The sequence below is a fragment of the Silene latifolia genome, chromosome 1 (genome assembly GCF_048544455.1).
Source record: "Silene latifolia isolate original U9 population chromosome 1, ASM4854445v1, whole genome shotgun sequence".
NCBI lineage: Eukaryota > Viridiplantae > Streptophyta > Magnoliopsida > Caryophyllales > Caryophyllaceae > Silene > Silene latifolia.
In genome coordinates, this window is record NC_133526.1 from 133,634,267 (window position 1) to 133,651,582 (window position 17,316).

The window sequence follows — 17,316 nt, forward strand, 5'->3', positions numbered from 1 at the left end:
TGAGGAACGGTATCAAGCTTCAGAATCTTCTGCCTAAGGCCCACTTGCCTCATCAATCTCTCCGGAAAAATGCAAATCATGAATTCCAAGCCAGGGATACGAACTAACCGTGTCGGGTCCAAAGATGAAACTCCGGTGAGTGACCTGAGATGCCACCACGGCACAATCCATTGAATCAAGGGACCACCTTCGCTCTTCAACTTTTTTTCCCAATAGTTGCATACCCGAGTGAAGTCCACCATGTAGAGCCTAGTTCTCATTGCAATTGATCGAGCATGATAGCCTGGCACATTAACTGAGGGGTCGATCAACCACAGCCGTTCTATCAGCCAAACCTGCAAAAGAAGATGGGAATCAGTACCCATTAATCAACCGAAAAAAAAGAAAAACCGAAAAAAACAGAAAAAAGAAAACAAAAAAAAGAAAATAAGAAAACAAAAAAAGAAAATGAAAAAACGAAAAAAAAAGAAAAAAAAAACGGTTGAAATATAAAAAGTAGGATGACGGGACATCCCAAATAAGGAAGCTCGCGGTTGGCCTTTCTGTTACCCAAACCAAGAATGGTCTCCCCTAAGCAAAGGCATGCTGGGCTCTTGCGCAGCTCCATTTGTACCACTAGGCTCAGAAAACGAGGATCCCCTCTCATCTCCTTATCAACATACCCTTGAAGGACATAGCAATGAAGTAGACAAAACCCGAAGGCCCTGCGTCTCGCGACATAAGAAATAGAAGGGTCCTCCCTATTTATAAATCAATCGATAAAGTCAAACATACGGACATCTTTTGAAGTCACAAGACGGTCCACCTCAGCTTTGGCCAATCCAAGCAAGTCGCTGAATTTAATTTTATATCCTTGAGAGCTAAGCGGTATAGCCTGTACATTTTCCGGGTTCCATCCTCCAATAGCAACTATTTCTTCAGGGAAAGGACAAATGTCGCCTCCAGGAAAGGCAAACACGTGAAAATTTGGGTCCCAATACTCAAGACGAGCATCCAAGAAAGGCTTCACAACTTTCACTAATTTGAGACTCAAGATCGATCCCAAATTAAAAGCACCGTTGTCATGTTTCTCAACATTTGTGAACTCATTCGTCCACACCTTCAGACGGTTTTCAAAGGCATCCATAATTTTGAAAATTTTTGAGAAGATATGAGAGCTTTTATGTAATAGACGGAAGAAAGAAGAAGGAATTGTGTGAATAAAAGCTTCCCCGAAGTCTCTATTAATACTAATCGCTATTTCCTAATATCTGTCGAGGTCTGCCAAACTGGAGAAATGACGCCGCATCTGCTGCGCCTCTTCGAAGAGTCGCAGCTCTTGCTGCCTCTTCCCCAGGGCTTTTTCCATGTTTTTTAGCTTTGGATATTTCCTAACTTGCTTCCGGCTATAATTTCCTATTCCTATAAGATCTTAATTTGGTAATTCCGTCAAATTACCAAGTTTTACGTTTGCTATTTCTTTTCGGGTTCGCTTTTCGAGACAAAGTCGACATTTTCGCCAGACGAGCACACTTACCCATTTTTATTTCTTTCTTTTTTTGGGGAATCATTTCACTCCTATTTTTCACTACATTTCACACTTAGACATTTCTTTTTAATATTTTTTTAGGGGGTAGCCCTCCCTACTGTCCGATCATTTTTACTCATTTATGGGCATTTTTGCACATTTCAGAGCATTTTTTTTGTCATTGTCAGACATTTTTGTCATTTTTGCTCATTTTCGGGCACTTTTTTACTTTTTTGCGGCAATTTAGGCCACCTATATGCTATATGTTTTACGTGTAAATTCTATGTAAATTTCGGCAGCATTACGGCACAAACCGTCACCTACCAAACCTGTTGTTTTAAAACTAACCTACAGAAACAACGAACACCCAGCAGCAAAGGCACTCAGGCCATTATATACACAACCAAAAGACAGTATCTACATATACATCAAACTGGGGGCTTTCGCCCAAAACAGAGTCCGAAAAGTCCAAAATATACAAAATGTATACAAGAGAACAACAAAAAGAAGGGCAGCTAGTCTTTGTGGCCTCTCAACTCAGCCACAGTCGCCTCAAGGGAAGCGATCTCAGCGTCTTTGACCTCAGGCTCCCTCAACAGATGAGCCGTCACCTCCCGAGACTATGCCAGCTCGCGCTCCAGGTCACGCTCTCTCTGCATACAAATGAAGAAATGCCTCATTTCAAAAAATGCAAGAAATTGCAGCAAAATTGAAAAATGAAATAAGAATGGGAATGAGAGGTTCATACCTGTCATGCTCGGCCACCTACGAGTGCCTCGATGGCCGTAGCCTACAGCCGGTTGGCCATCCTCCACAGCGCCACATATCGAGATGGTGCCACCTGCATTCAAATAACAAAGAAGGTTCAAAAGGAACGGACGCATTCTTATGCAATAAAACAAAAAAGGCAGCCGAAGCTGGGGGCTTACCCTCCTCACCAGGTGCTGCCACTCCTCCAAACCCGCGTCTGTCACCTCCTCGCCAAAGTCGCGGATCTCCGAGATCGTCGTCATACCCGCCGCGTTAGTGTACTCGAATGTCTCTGGGTAAGCTAGGGGCTCGACACCCGCCACCTCGATCTCCTGCAAAGTTCAAATGGCTCTTTATTTGATGATCGTTCATCATTTGTCAAATTAGTTCAAAAACAAGGAAAAGGTAAAATACTCACCACGATCAGCCAGTACGCCAACCCCTGGTGAATGAACTCGGAGTACTCCTCACCAGAAAGAAGGAGGGCGTCACCACCTGCGTCAGCCAAGTCAGCCTCTCTCTCAACGTCATAAGGCTCCCTAAACATCGTCCATGGAGGATCGATGGGAACCCTGAAGGTGTCACGAGAGCACTGCAGAGTCAAACGCTCGCCCAGGTACCACACAGGCCCCATGGTCGCCCTTAGCAACAGCCAACTCGAGTTCCTGAGATAAAGGACCTCGGCCACGAAAGCTGGAGCCTCAAGGTAGTCCTCCCAAGGTCTGGGCACCCACTAAAATAAGCAAAAAAAGGGTCATTCCTATGATCGGCTCTAAGAGGGAGGGGGTCATTCTTATGATCACTTATAATAAAAGACAGAAAAAGAAATAACCGGATAAGGATCAAAGACACTTATGTCGTCCAAATTCAGGGCATTCACGCCCTTCCGACAAACATCATAAGAAGAGCGCTGACTCTTCCTACAGCACACTACCCAGTCCCTCACGACAGGGTACGCCCTCGGCTCGGGCTCCCTCCTCTTTGGCGTGAAGCTGGGAAAGTAGGAGTACACCCATGCCTGCAGACAAGATAATCATTTATTTTTCTACGATAATGATCTTTCATAATTCAATAGAAAAAAATAAAGAAATAATGATCTTTCATAATGTAAGTAAAGGTTCATACCTCAAACAAGAGTCCAGGACCGACAGTAGCAGGAGAAGTCCCTTTCTCCATCGGCTCCGGACATACCATGGTCCTCATGAAGCGAGTGATGACCGCAAAGCCAGGAGTAACCCAGTCCCACCGACCCAGGCTACTCAAGTCGAATAGAAAAGGAAGAAGCTTCGTCGACAGCCTCTCCCCCTTGTCTTCGAGGTAAATCGAAGACAAGAACCACCACAGCCACAAGCGGGCTCTCCACTGCGCAGTACAAGGAGGAGGAGCCACCCTCCTCCCACCCATCATCACCGTCACCGGGGTCCTACCCATGAAGTATTCCCTAACGTAAGAACTCGGTATCAACCCGGGAACGCTGGCAGCACCTGCCGCCAGGTTCCAGCCGATCAGCCTCCTCGCCTCGGCTGAGTCCACTCTCATGGCCGTCAACGGTCACACTAAAGTCTCCTCTCCACACGGCAGGCCCGAGATCATGCCGTAGTCCTCCAAAGTGACCCCGACCTCTCCAAAAGGCATATAGAAAGTCGAGGTCGTATCCCAGTACCGATTAAAGAAAGCTCGAATCAGGCTAAGGTTAGCCCGAATCTTCCTTTCCCTGATTGCCCTCCAAGTTCCTACCAAAGCCCCAAAGGCTCCCAACTCGATGATGGCCTTCTCCTCCTCCGACAGTCTCTCAAAGGCATCCATCATCGTCGTGTAACCGGAAAAGGACCTCATGTTCCCGGCCTTCTGTATCATTTCAAAACAAAGCTATCTTTAGCACAAGAGAGATGAGAGATGAAACGACAAACAAACAGGAAAGGTAATAGGAGATGACAAGTTCGAAACTTACCAGACTCCTCGCCGTCCTGTAAGACAGGTGGTTCTCTGCCGCTCAAATGAGATGTCTACCATCCCATTTCTCGGCCCACTCGGGTGCACCCACAAGCTGGCGACCATCTCGTCCCACGTTTAAACCAGGCCGTGACAAGCCTCGATGAGATCGTTTCAAGCATTTTCAAGCCCTAAAAGTGGCTTTTCTCGCCATCTTTGGCCATTTCTTTCAAAACCCGACCACACATGTGGAAGGTTGGGGCAAGTCAAGTCCAAATTCAATCTAAGTTATGGGTTTGAGTCGAAATTTCGGCAGCATTTCGCTACAATAGCGATTATGCCCTAGAAAAGTGTCCTGAAAGAGTTGTCACAAATCGAAAATTCGACCTGATAACAAGTTTACCCATAACACAAGGGTCCCGAAACACCAAGTTTCATCAAAAATAGACAATCCTAAGGTCATTTTCGAAGCAATTTTCCAGACAACTGAGAAACCGTCTCATTTTTCGCCAAATGCTCAATACTTGAAGAAATTTCAAAACGAATACATGGTTATGTTCCTAACATTGCCAATCATCCATTTCTAATGTCAATTTTATCAAACGAATCCGTTTGAGGCAAAACCTCCAATTTTTCGACATTAAGGGAGGGGAAACCCTAATTTTTCGGCCCTAATTCAATAAAAAACGCAAATTAAAAGCAAGAATGTGATACATACCTCGATTAGTCATGATTAATGGCACGAATTGATCAAGTTTTGGCGAGTTTTAGTTGAAATTTGAGAGAATTTGAGAAGATTTTGTGTTTTGTAATTATGAAATAAACCTACGGTTTATCGGGTTTTTACCCAGACAGGGACAAGCCCAAGAAATGACGCAACATCTACTGCGCCCTTTCCAAATGCCGCAGCTCTTGCTGCGCCTGTTCGCCAGTGTCTTTTCAGCTCAAATTTTGAAAGTTCGTTATAAGTTTGTTATTTGTGGGCCCAAGTTTTGTGCGCCTCTTCTCCGACACCTTATATTATACAATTGGTTCTTTGGAAATATCTTTTCATCCGGACCCGTGTTTTTCTAGACGGACTGCAAGCCGTCACGATGTTTTATCTCCCAGCAAGGATTTTTGTTGAACCTGGTTCACGAGCTCCTCAGTCATTATCGGGATTTCGCTTGCAACAACTGAGCGGGTTCCAGCGGTGCTTAGGACGCGCCGCTATCAGTCAAGTATTTTCATTTTCCTCGTTGGTGTTTAAGACACATCTTTATCAATACATTTACTATCCCCGCGAGAGTTCATGACAGCCGATGCACTTCTCGAGAGATGAAGTTTGTTTGAAAGCAGATACAAGCAGATTTCCCAGGAATGATTCAATCCAGACAGAGTCATCCATATTTTTCCCCAGCCGTGGACACGGCCACCTATACGCCAAGCCGATCTATTGGACGTATAGCGGTCTTTTGAAAGCCACGCTCGGCGGCGTAAAAATGCTTTCGACCGGATCATTTTAGATCGGTTGATTTCGTCTCGGTAAGGGTCTCGAAACGATTAGAGATGTTCGGAGTCGCCACCATGCATTTGTGGGATGCTTGGAACCCGTTCGAATTCCACTTTATACCTCAGTCAAATCGAAGCACAAAGCAGCATTTGACATAGGTACTAAAGATAAGGAAATCGTCCCTCTTTTGCATCCTATCTCTAGAATGACTCTCGTACGCCCTGGATAAGGTCGTCCACTATCCAAAGTTTCTGAGTAAGTGGTGAAGGTACGTATTGGGAAGCCCTTTAATCAGACACCCAATCCCGCCATGGTAGCGCCTCTCTTGATCGATCTTGGTTGGTTGAAAGCAAAAGTTGATAAAATGGTTTAAATGCATGAATGCGCATCCAATAATTTAAACCTAACATGTGAGAGCTTTCTAAGTCGGTTGATTTAATCCAAGTATCAAGTATAAGTTGTAGAGTTGGATTAATGATTGATTTGCATGCAAGACGGAAATTAAAGATCCATTTACCAAATTAGGTTTACGGTGCATAACGTGATCCATTTGTCTTAGTAAGGCATTTTGCAAATGTGATTTTGAATAAACAAATAGTCATCTGATCCGTCTTATATCCGGGCTAACCGGAGTCGGGATCGTCCTAGACTAATGCTGGAAGAGGAACGGGCCCTGTACCAGACGGCTACATGAGGCGCAAGCCAGCCGGCGATACAAAGGGGCCTCCCCTGGTTTTGAAAATGAGAAAGAAAAGGCCTGCTTGAGGCGCGGGCCAGCCTACGGTCATATGCCGTGTTCTGACCTTTTGGAAACGTTATCAAACATGTTGAAAAATGGGTATTTGAACCCGATTTGATTTAGAAGGTTCGTTTAGACCGCATTTGTTGATTTGAGGAACGAGACTCGAATAACCATCATTATTTTGATAATATTTGGTGTCGGGTTCGACTCGACAAGCTTGACATGAATAGTTTTGAAACTAATTATGAACTAATTGTTTTAAGTTCATTTGAATGTAATTACTCGATACTCATGATCGTACCCGGGTTAAAATCCGGCATGGTATGTAGAACCAAGGATGACTTTGTGTTGGGGACTAATATGTTTATTTCGAAAATGTAAAGAAATGATGAAAGGCTTTAAAATACCTCCCAAAAAACGAAATAAAAGGCTTTAAAATACCCTTTAAATGTTATTAACCAAATATTATCACCGAAACATGGATTTAACCGTCATGGTATATGGAACCAAGGGTGAGAAATGTTTTATGGTTAAAACAAATAAAATGAAAATAAAAAAGGGTTTGAAAATATTTGAAATGGTAAAAACCGATTACATATATGAAAATGAATTAAAGGGGAAAGACGAGAACAAACACAGTTGATCTCTGACATGGACACCCCATTTAGGCGCGGGCAAGACGGCGAACCAAGTGGCTTTTGTCTCAGGCCAAAAATCAGTTTTGGCTCATTTATCCCATGTTTTGGTTCATGTTATGCACGTTTTAGCATGTTATAGTCATGAAACAAATGAAAAGAGGATAAAAAGAGGATTTTTACACCCTCATACTTACATGTTTGGTTATGGCGAGTGACCGACGTAAGTGTAACAACTCGTTTGGTCGGAAAAAACTCGGTTTAAAACTGTTTTGGTAAGTAAAAAGAGTGTTTTAAGATTAGTGACGGTGTAGTGGTCGGTCAAGTGATTTAATGCACGATGACGGTACCAAACAATGTGTAAGGCTTGTATTTACAATCGGTAGGTCGTAAATACGCGTCGGATTGTAACTTAAGAAGTCGAGTCGAGATTTTTAAGGGAGAAAAGAGGGGGCGGACACTCGCGTAAGTCTCAAATGGGGGGCATTTGAGGGGTATTTATAGGGAAATGAGTTGTTGTGTCAGTTTTGAGCGACGTGGCCACCTGGGCTGCTCAAAGAGGCGCGAGCCACGTCGCGGTTCTTCGATGTGTGTTGTTGCTTTCACACAAATGCAATCATGATTTGTTCTATCCTAGGTTTTGTAGTCACATGTTTTTGTAGGGAAATATCCGTAAAATTCTCTTAAATTTTAGGACTATAACGTATCTTTAACATGTGATTATTGTCATAAAATAAAAATACAAGAGAAAACGATAAGAGAATAGAATCAACCTCGGGTCCTTTGAAATTCGGCCTAAGAACAGAAATCAATGTAGATTTCCACCTAATCGTTGCACCCAAGACCGTCTGAGACTATGCCCCTTGTGTTAGAATTGATCTCTAATTGCCTTGCAATATTGAGAGAGCTTTTGTGAGATTTTTCGATGAGAGATCTAGGATTTCAGAGAAGAGAGCTCCAAAACCCTAATTTTGTGTAAAATGAAATGCATTAGGTCAAAAGGAGAGAGACTCTCTCCTTTTGTTGCTTCGTCCAAACCGAGTGCATTAGGGAGGGAGTGGGCTTTCCACTTCCTCCTTATTTTTAACTCGTGGTCCGACTCAAACTGCTAAAATGTATATGACGGGATTTTATTATAAATCGTCATCGGTTATTAAAATATCAACTAGTAACATGACTCAGTCGATATATTAATACTTGTCCGACAAAGACAATATTGTATAATTAATTAATTCAATATACATTAATTAAATATAATCGTTTATATTCAATTTACGAATTAACCGCTTAATTCACATTAGCCAGTATTATTTAATTCGTATAAAATAATTATCTCAACATCGCGTTTGACTAATTATTAGTCAATAACTCCGACTAACTGCTTAGTCAAATTAGGCATCAATATGACTGTATTTTCATACCGTCACATCTCTCAAACGTATCCTATAGGTGTGACTTTTAGGGACCAGTTGATCACCGCCATCAGTATGACAATAACGTCAAACTTATCTAGCAAGCCAACCGTTATTGATAAACGTGGACCAACTGATAATAATACAAAAGTATACCCTTTGATCCTTTTAGAGATTTAAATGTTATTGCTCTAACTGTAGAGGACACCAGCCCCAACAAGCTCCCACTTGTCCGTACAAGTGTATGTGCAATAACGTTATCCACACTAACTGGAGGACACGGCTCCAACAAACTCCCACTTACCCGTACAAGTGTATGTGCGATAACCGATTCTCATATTCATTTAAAATTTCTCCCACTCAATGTAAAACAATTTGCAGATCCGGATCCGCAAAGGTCGTATTTTACAATCGATCTGTATCAAGAGTGGTTTCCCCGACTAGAGAGTAACTCAACTGATAAAACGAATTAGTATTCGAGCATGGCCATGCATTTCGATTCTGACTCCTCGAGTGGCCCCGAGAAATATCGAGTACCTGATAAAGGCTGAATATTTCCTTCAACTCGACTCCTTCCGATCTAAGCAAGCATGAAATGACCCAGAAAAAAATCTACTTGGCCCCCTGTTACGGATGACCGTGAGAAAGAAACCAAAGTCACCCAAAATCTGCCTTAGTCTCAAGAGACAGTCGATAGTCAAAAGAATCGACTCTTAGGATCACCATGGAGGTCCTATCCACGACCTGGCACCGAATGTTATAAAACATTTAGGACTCCACGTCGATGTCACAATTGTGTCATACGAGATATCCGTATAACTCGCTTCTGTGATTGGTCAGTCAACCTTTTGACTTATGGCTCGTTGAATCCACCATCAACCAACGTCACAAAATAATTGCCAGAGTTATCAGCTCACGTGGGCAATTAAGGACCAAAAATATAATGTTTGTTCAGTTCACTTTGTGGTGTTCAAAATTGTCGTACAAAACCACATGAAAAACAAAATATATAAATATCAAAACGATGATGTCGTATAGAGTACATAAGAAAATGAATCTAATCCATAAAAGAGTACTACAACTCAGGAACACGTTTAATTCCCATGGAATTAACATGCCCTTCATGCTTATCTTGTCGTAATGGTTTAGTGAGAGGATCTCGCTATATTATCATCTCAGTAGCAATCTTTTCTATCACTACCTCCTTTTGCTCCACGTAATCTCGGATTAGATGAGCTTTCCGTTGTACATGTCTAGACTTGTTGCTAGACTTAGGCTCCTTAGCTTGGAAGATGGCACCTCTATTGTCGCAATAGATGGTGATCGGGTCATTCGAACTAGGCACTACAGATAGTCCTTGTAAGAATTGACGCATCCATATCGCTTCCTTTGCAGCTTCAGACGCGGCATAGTACTCGGACTCGGTCGTAGAATCTCTTTGTAACACTTTGTTTGGAACTCTTCCACCGATCGCAGCGCCATTAAGAGTAAAAACGAATCCAGACCGAGATTTTGAGTCATCTCGATCCGTTTGGAAGCTAGCATCTCACAGAATCGGTTGCGCATAGCTTTTGTTCGCCTCCATAAGTCAATGCCCAATCTTTAGTCCTCCGTAGGTACTTAAGAATGTTCTTGACAGCCATCCAATGTGATTCACCTGGATGCTGTTGGAATCGACTCGTCATACTCAATGCATATGCCACGTCCGGACGTGTGCATATCATGGCATACATGATTGATCCTATAGCCGAAGCATAAGGAATCCAGGTCATGCGCTCTTTCTCTTCCGGTGTCTCTGGTGCCTGAGACTTGCTCAAATGCACCCCTGGAGCCATAGGAAGAAACCCCCTTTTGGAGTTAGTCATGTTGAATCTCTCTAGTATCTTGTCTATATAAGACTCCTGACTGAGAGATAACATCCGACGTGATCTATCTCGATAGATACAGATGCCCAAAATTCTTTGTGCCTCACCCAGATCTTTCATCTGGAAATGGTTCTTCAACCATACTTTTACCGAAGTTAAGAGAGGTATATCATTCCCAATCAGGAGTATGTCATCGATATACAATATTAGGAAGACAATCTTGCTCCCACTCGACTTGATATATAGACATGGTTCCTCGACCGATCGAGTAAATCCATTTTCTTTTATCACTTGGTCGAAACGATGATTCCAACTCCTAGAAGCTTGCTTAAGTCCATAAATGGAACGCTTAAGCTTGCACACTTTCTTAGGATGTTCAGGATCGATGAAACCTTCGGGTTGTACCATGTACAACTCTTCTTCCAAATAACCGTTTAAGAAGGCGGTTTTCACATCCATCTGCCAAATTTCATAGTCATGAAAAGCGGCAATCGCTAAGATAATCCGAATGGAACGCAGCATGACTACGGGTGCAAAAATTTCATCGTAGTGCAAACCTGGCACTTGGGTGAAACCTTTAGCAACTAGTCGTGCTTTATAGATATCTTGTTGACCTTCCACAGAATGCTTTATCTTGTAAAGCCATTTGCATTGAAGGGGACGAACCTTATTAGGTAAGTCAACAAGATCCCATACGTTGTTCTCATACATAGAGTCCATCTCGGATTGCATGGCCTCAAGCCATAGCTTTGAGTCGGAACTAGTCATGGCACCTTTATAGGTTGCGGGTTCACTACTCGTTAAGAGCAGAATGTCATCTATGTCATGTTCCTCGACCATACCAATGTATCTGTCCGGAGGAATAGAGACTCTTCCCGACCTCCTAGGTTCCTCAGGAATATTCACCGCAGCTGGGATTGAAGGAACTGGTTCCTCCAATGGTTGCTCGGCATTTGGTTCTGGAATCTCCGACAGCTCGAAGGTTCTATTACTCTTCGCATTCTCGAGAAATTCCTTCTCTAAGAATGTCGCACTAGCCGCAACAAATACACGTTGTTCGGTTGGCGAATAGAAGTAATGACCAAGTGTTCCTTTAGGATAACCTATAAAGTATGTCGTGACCGATCGCGGGCCGAGCTTATCCTCGTGTCTCCACTTGACATAAGCCTCGCAGCCCCAAACCCGTAAAAAGGACAAGTTAGGGACCGTTCCCTTCCATAGTTCATATGGAGTCTTGTCAACAGCTTTAGACGGACTTCGATTAAGTATTAGAGCAGCTGACAGAAGAGCATAACCCCACAATGAGTCAGGCAACACGGTGTGACTCATAATGGATCGAACCATATTAAGTAGTGTTCGATTTCTCCGTTCGGACACACCATTCAACTGAGGTGTTCCAGGTGGAGTTAACTGTAAGGCAATCCCACAGTCCTTAAGGTGTTGATCAAACTCGTGAGAAAGATACTCGCCACCACGGTCTGATCGTAGTGTTTTAATCTTTCTACCCAGTTGGTTCTGTACCCGATTCTGGTATTCTTTGAATTTCTCAAAGGACTCACTTTTATGCTTCATCAAGTAGACATAGCCATATCTACTTAAATCGTCCGTGAAAGTGATGAAATACCTATAGCCTTCTCGTGCGGTGATTGACATAGGTCCACACACATCCGTATGTATGAGTCCTAATAGGTCAGCAGCGCGCATTCCAACACCTTTGAAGGAAATTCGAGTCATCTTGCCAATGAGACATGATTCACACGTGCCAAATGATTGAAAATCAAAGGCCGAGATAACTCCATTCTGTATGAGCTGGTTAACGCGTTTCTCATTAATGTGTCCCATACAGCAATGCCATAGATACGTTTGATCTTTGTCACCAACCTTTAACTTCTTATTCATTACGTGCAATATTTCGGTGGTCTGATCTAAAACATAAATTCCGTTCATGGAGACTGCCTTGCCATAAATCATATCGTGTAATGAGAAAATGCAACTATTATTCTCTATTACAAATGAAAAACCAAGTTTGTCAAGTGCAGAAACTGAAATAATGTTTTTAGAAAGACTGGATACATAATAGGAGTTATATAAAAATAACTCAAATCCGCTAGGAAGCTGGATCACATATGTTCCCCTCGAGACGGCAGCCAATCGCGCTCCATTCCCGACACGCAGGTCCACCTCACCCTTTACGAGGGGTTCGATGTTTCGGAGCCCCTGCACATGATTACACAGATGAGAACCACAACCAGTATCTAGTACCCATGTTCCGTAACTTGCGTGGTTAATCTCAATCATATGAATAAAAGTAGAAGAGGAAGAAGACATACCAACAGGTTTAACGCGACCTGCTTTTATGCCCTCATGGTAAACAGGACATGTACGCCTCCAATGCCCAGTCTTGTGGCAATGATGGCATTCCATGTTATCGGTCTTGCTCTTTGTCGTGCCTGATGAGGTGCTCGACTCACCAGGCCCACTCTTACCTGATCCCGACTTCTTAAACTTCGGTTTGCCTACTGCTAGGTCTGCCTGAGCTTTGCCCTTACCCTTGCCCTTGTTTGACACAACGAGAACATCCTGTTTCAAGCTCCCACTAAACTTCATATCTTTCTCGGTCTGTACGAGTAGGGAGTGTAGTTCATGAGGTCTTTTCTTCAAATCATTCATATAGTAATTCGCTCTAAAGAGCGCAAAACCATCGTGGAGTGAATGAAGCATGCGGTCAATCACAATGTTCTCGCTGATTTTACAATCAAGCGCCTCCAGTTTCTCGACATTCTCAATCATGCTGAGAATGTGTGGGCTAACCGGTTGGCCCTTCTGGAGTTTCGCATCAAAGAAGCGAGTGGTATGCTCATAGGTCACGATTCTCGGTGCTTTAAAGAATTCCTTAGTGAGCGTGGTGAAAATCTTGTTTGCACCTTGGGCTATGAAGCGTTTCTGCAAATTGGATTCCATTGCAAAAATGAGTACGTTTTTAATCGCACCCGCTTCCATGACGAAATCGTTATACTTGGCGATCTCGTTAGCTCCACCGTGGGGCCTGGGTTTGACGAGATGGGCTCATCGGATATTTGAGCTTCCGTCGGCAGGTGGCGGCATTCCGTAATGCCGCCTCCCGATCCGCGAAGTTTGATCCATCATTCTTCGATCGAGTAGACCGATTCATCCGATTCATGAAGATCCGGCCGGACTCACGGTCAATGTGGCACTTGGCATTGGGTCGTCAAAGACGGCCACCATTTTGTTATTAGCAGTTTAAGTGATCGTGATCTACACTGAAAAAGAAAGGAAAAACAAAACGAAATAAGCAACTCATCGAGGTGATTTAAGTCTATTTAAAAGTCATTTTAACGTGTAGACTCATTGCACTTGTATAATCGATCTACCTCAAGAATTATACAAATGATCCCAAGACTCAATTTCCGTAAATTGATAAGCCAACTGTTTAGCTAGTTCTATCGTTAGAACTCTTGGTCGATAGATTTCCGTAAATCCTATCTATAGTCCACCATAATCACAGGATCGCACGAGTGACCATAGTGTTGAGATAAAATAGGTCAATCAGTTCTAACATACCCGACGTAGAAGGGGTCATATTATGCCTACCGACGAAGAAGGGATTCATTGGAGTTTGACCTATCAAGACTATTCTCAATTTTTGGTTATAAGAGGAAGATCCCATCAACTTAGTTTTAATTCATTTTAAGTGAATGAAAAACTAGCATTGCGTGAATGAATTAATTTAGGTGATGGCTTATAAAAACGTGTGATATCTGTATATCAAAGAAAACTAACGCGTGACCTCTATATGAGTCATTTTTCATGAAATTATTAGGTGGTTTGGTTTTAGGCGGAAAATGATGCAAACTATCGTTACGATAAAATAAATAAAAGAATGCAAAACGTAAATAAAAGTCCTAGTGTGGCCTATCCTAGTAAAAAGAACAAAATACAACTTAGGAATCCACCGTTGGACCCGAGAAGCTTGTCTTGATGTTCCATCTTTGTCCATGCAGCGGGAGTGAGCATCCGATCTCCATCTTTAGTCTTCTCAAAATTACAATTACAAAATTACAAAATATAAACCTATTTACATTCTAAATAAAAAACTGTAATTACAAGGAAAAACCAAAACGGAGATATAAGATCTCAAAATACAACCAAGACCGTGTTCCATCATTACGGTAACACGTTCTACTAAGGCCACACTAAGTTACAACAGTTTGTAAAATTAAATACGTAATAAAACATTCAAGGCATTCAAAATAACGATAAATAAAAATGCATCAACTAAAATAAAATTTATTCGTGACATAATTCCGTAATTATGTTAAATTTATCCGAACTACCTTTTAACGATTAAAATTATGTGACAAAACCTCTTCTATCAACTTAATTTTAATTCATGATAATCCGTTACTTTAAATTGCTTTAAAATAACTAAATGGTACGTGAGTGAACCGTTTCACTATCAAGCGAATGTACAAAATCCGTATTATGTACATATTATGGCCAAAAGAAAAATTATTACATGAAAAATGATTTTTAACGCTGCCACAACTCATTTCCTCGATTGAGACACTAAAGTCTTCGATCGAAGAACAAAAAGGCTCGATCGACTGATGCTGCAAGTCGATCGAGAGGTTTGACAAACAGAAAGTGCTCGATCGACTAATCTCGTGGTCGATCGAGGACTTTTATTTGCAATACTGTTCGATCGAGTACGGGGACTTCTCGATCGAACAGTTAGGGTTTTAAAACAGTTCTGAAACAACAAAACCCTCGTGAATTCGATTGAACAAAACAAGACCAATTGCAATTATGATCTAATTCATATACAATTAAATCTACAATTGATAATACTTTAACATATTGCTATAATTATCGTTTAAAATAACAATATGCAAAGAACAAATCGAAAAGCAAAACATATCAGCCGTGTATATACATGTCACGGTTTTCAATGCACAAAAAAAACAGGAAACAGCCGTGATGCTCATTTGGCCGCACGGTTTTCTAGACAAAAATTATCGTTTCAAAATCGTTTTATGAAAATCACAAAGAAAAATTTACGTGGCCTCGCTCTGATACCACTTGTAGGGAAATATCCGTAAAATTCCCTTAAATTTTAGGACTATAACGTATCTTTAACATGTGATTATTGTCATAAAACAAAAATACAAGAGAAAACGATAAGAGAATAGAATCAACCTCGGGTCCTTTGAAATTCGGCCTAAGAACAGAAATCAATGTAGATTTCCTCCTAATCGTTGCACCCAAGACCGTCTGAGACTATGCCCCTTGTGCTAGAATTGCTCTCTAATTGCCTTGTAATATTGAGAGAGCTTTTGTGAGATTTTTCGATGAGAGATCTAGGATTTCAGAGAAGAGAGCTCCAAAACCCTAATTTTGTGTAAAATGAAATGCATTAGGTCAAAAGGAGAGAGGCTCTCTCCTTTTGTTGCTTCGTCCAAACCGAGTGCATTAGGGAGGGAGTGGGCTTTCCACTTCCTCCTTATTTTTAACTCGTGGTCCGACTCAAACTGCTAAAATGTATATGACGGGATTTTATTATAAATCGTCATCGGTTATCGGTTATTAAAATATCAACTAGTAACATGACTCAGTCGATATATTAATACTTGTCCGACAAAGACAATATTGTATAATTAATTAATTCAATATACATTAATTAAATATAATCGTTTATATTCAATTTACGAATTAACCGCTTAATTCACATTAGCCAGTATTATTTAATCCGTATTAAATAATTATCTCAACATCGCGTTTGACTAATTATTAGTCAATAACTCCGACTAACTGCTTAGTCAAATTAGGCATCAATATGACTGTATTTTCATACCGTCACATCTCTCAAACGTATCCTATAGGTGTGACTTTTAGGGACCAGTTGATCACCGCCATCAGTGATGCGAGTCTGTTTCGTGTTCACAAATTAAGATGTGGTCGTTGGGTCACAGTCGAATCAAAACACAATTTATAACTTCACAAACAACTCTACAATTAGTAAAGAGGCAAGTAAAGGTCGGATCCCAAGCGACGGGTATTGAAATGAGATTTCTATTGCAACTAGTGATGTCTAAGGGGTGTCGCAAATTGGGTTGATGTAGAAGGTCACTAAACTAAAATAGCAATGAAAATAAACAAGCAAGATGAATTAAAGGGGTGTAAACAATTGATTAAAGGCACTAGGGTGTCATGGGATTATAGGGGAATCATGGGATATGATCATGCAAACATGTTCTCAAATTATAAGCAAGCAATTATTGTTGTGATGGATTGAGTTGGGTTATATCTTACAATCCCAGGAAAGTTTGGGTCCCGGAGCCGAATCGATTAGATTGTACAACATCCTACAAGTCGACTTAATCTTCCCTACTCAACAACATGCATGGTCTAATGAGACTCGAGTTGGGTTATATCTTACAAGTCTCATTGAAAAGATAGAAGATGATAGTAAATGCAAGGATTCATAGGCTTAGCATTTCATCAAATATAACATGTGCATGAGTTGAGGTCAAAACAAGCAAGCAAATAAAACATGAAAGCATATTAATTTAAGCATGAATCATTCCCCATGCTGGTTTCCCTTAATCACCCATTAACCCTAGCTAAGAGACTACTCACTCATTATCATGTTGATCATGCTAGCAAGGTTGTCAATCATACCAACAATATGAAACATGATGAATAAATGAAAGTAATTAACAATAATTAAAAAGGGATTAAGAGATTATACCTAATAACGATTCCAGTAATAAAGCAAAGATAAAAGAAGTACTTGAATGCTTGATTGAGAGGTTGTCAATCTCCCAATAATAACCCAAATAATCTTCAATTACCCAAAATAAAGGATGAACAAAAGAGAGATTAAAGAAATAAAACTTGTATTAGAACTTGATTAATTGTTGATTACAATACTAAAGAGAGATTTGATTAATATTAACTACT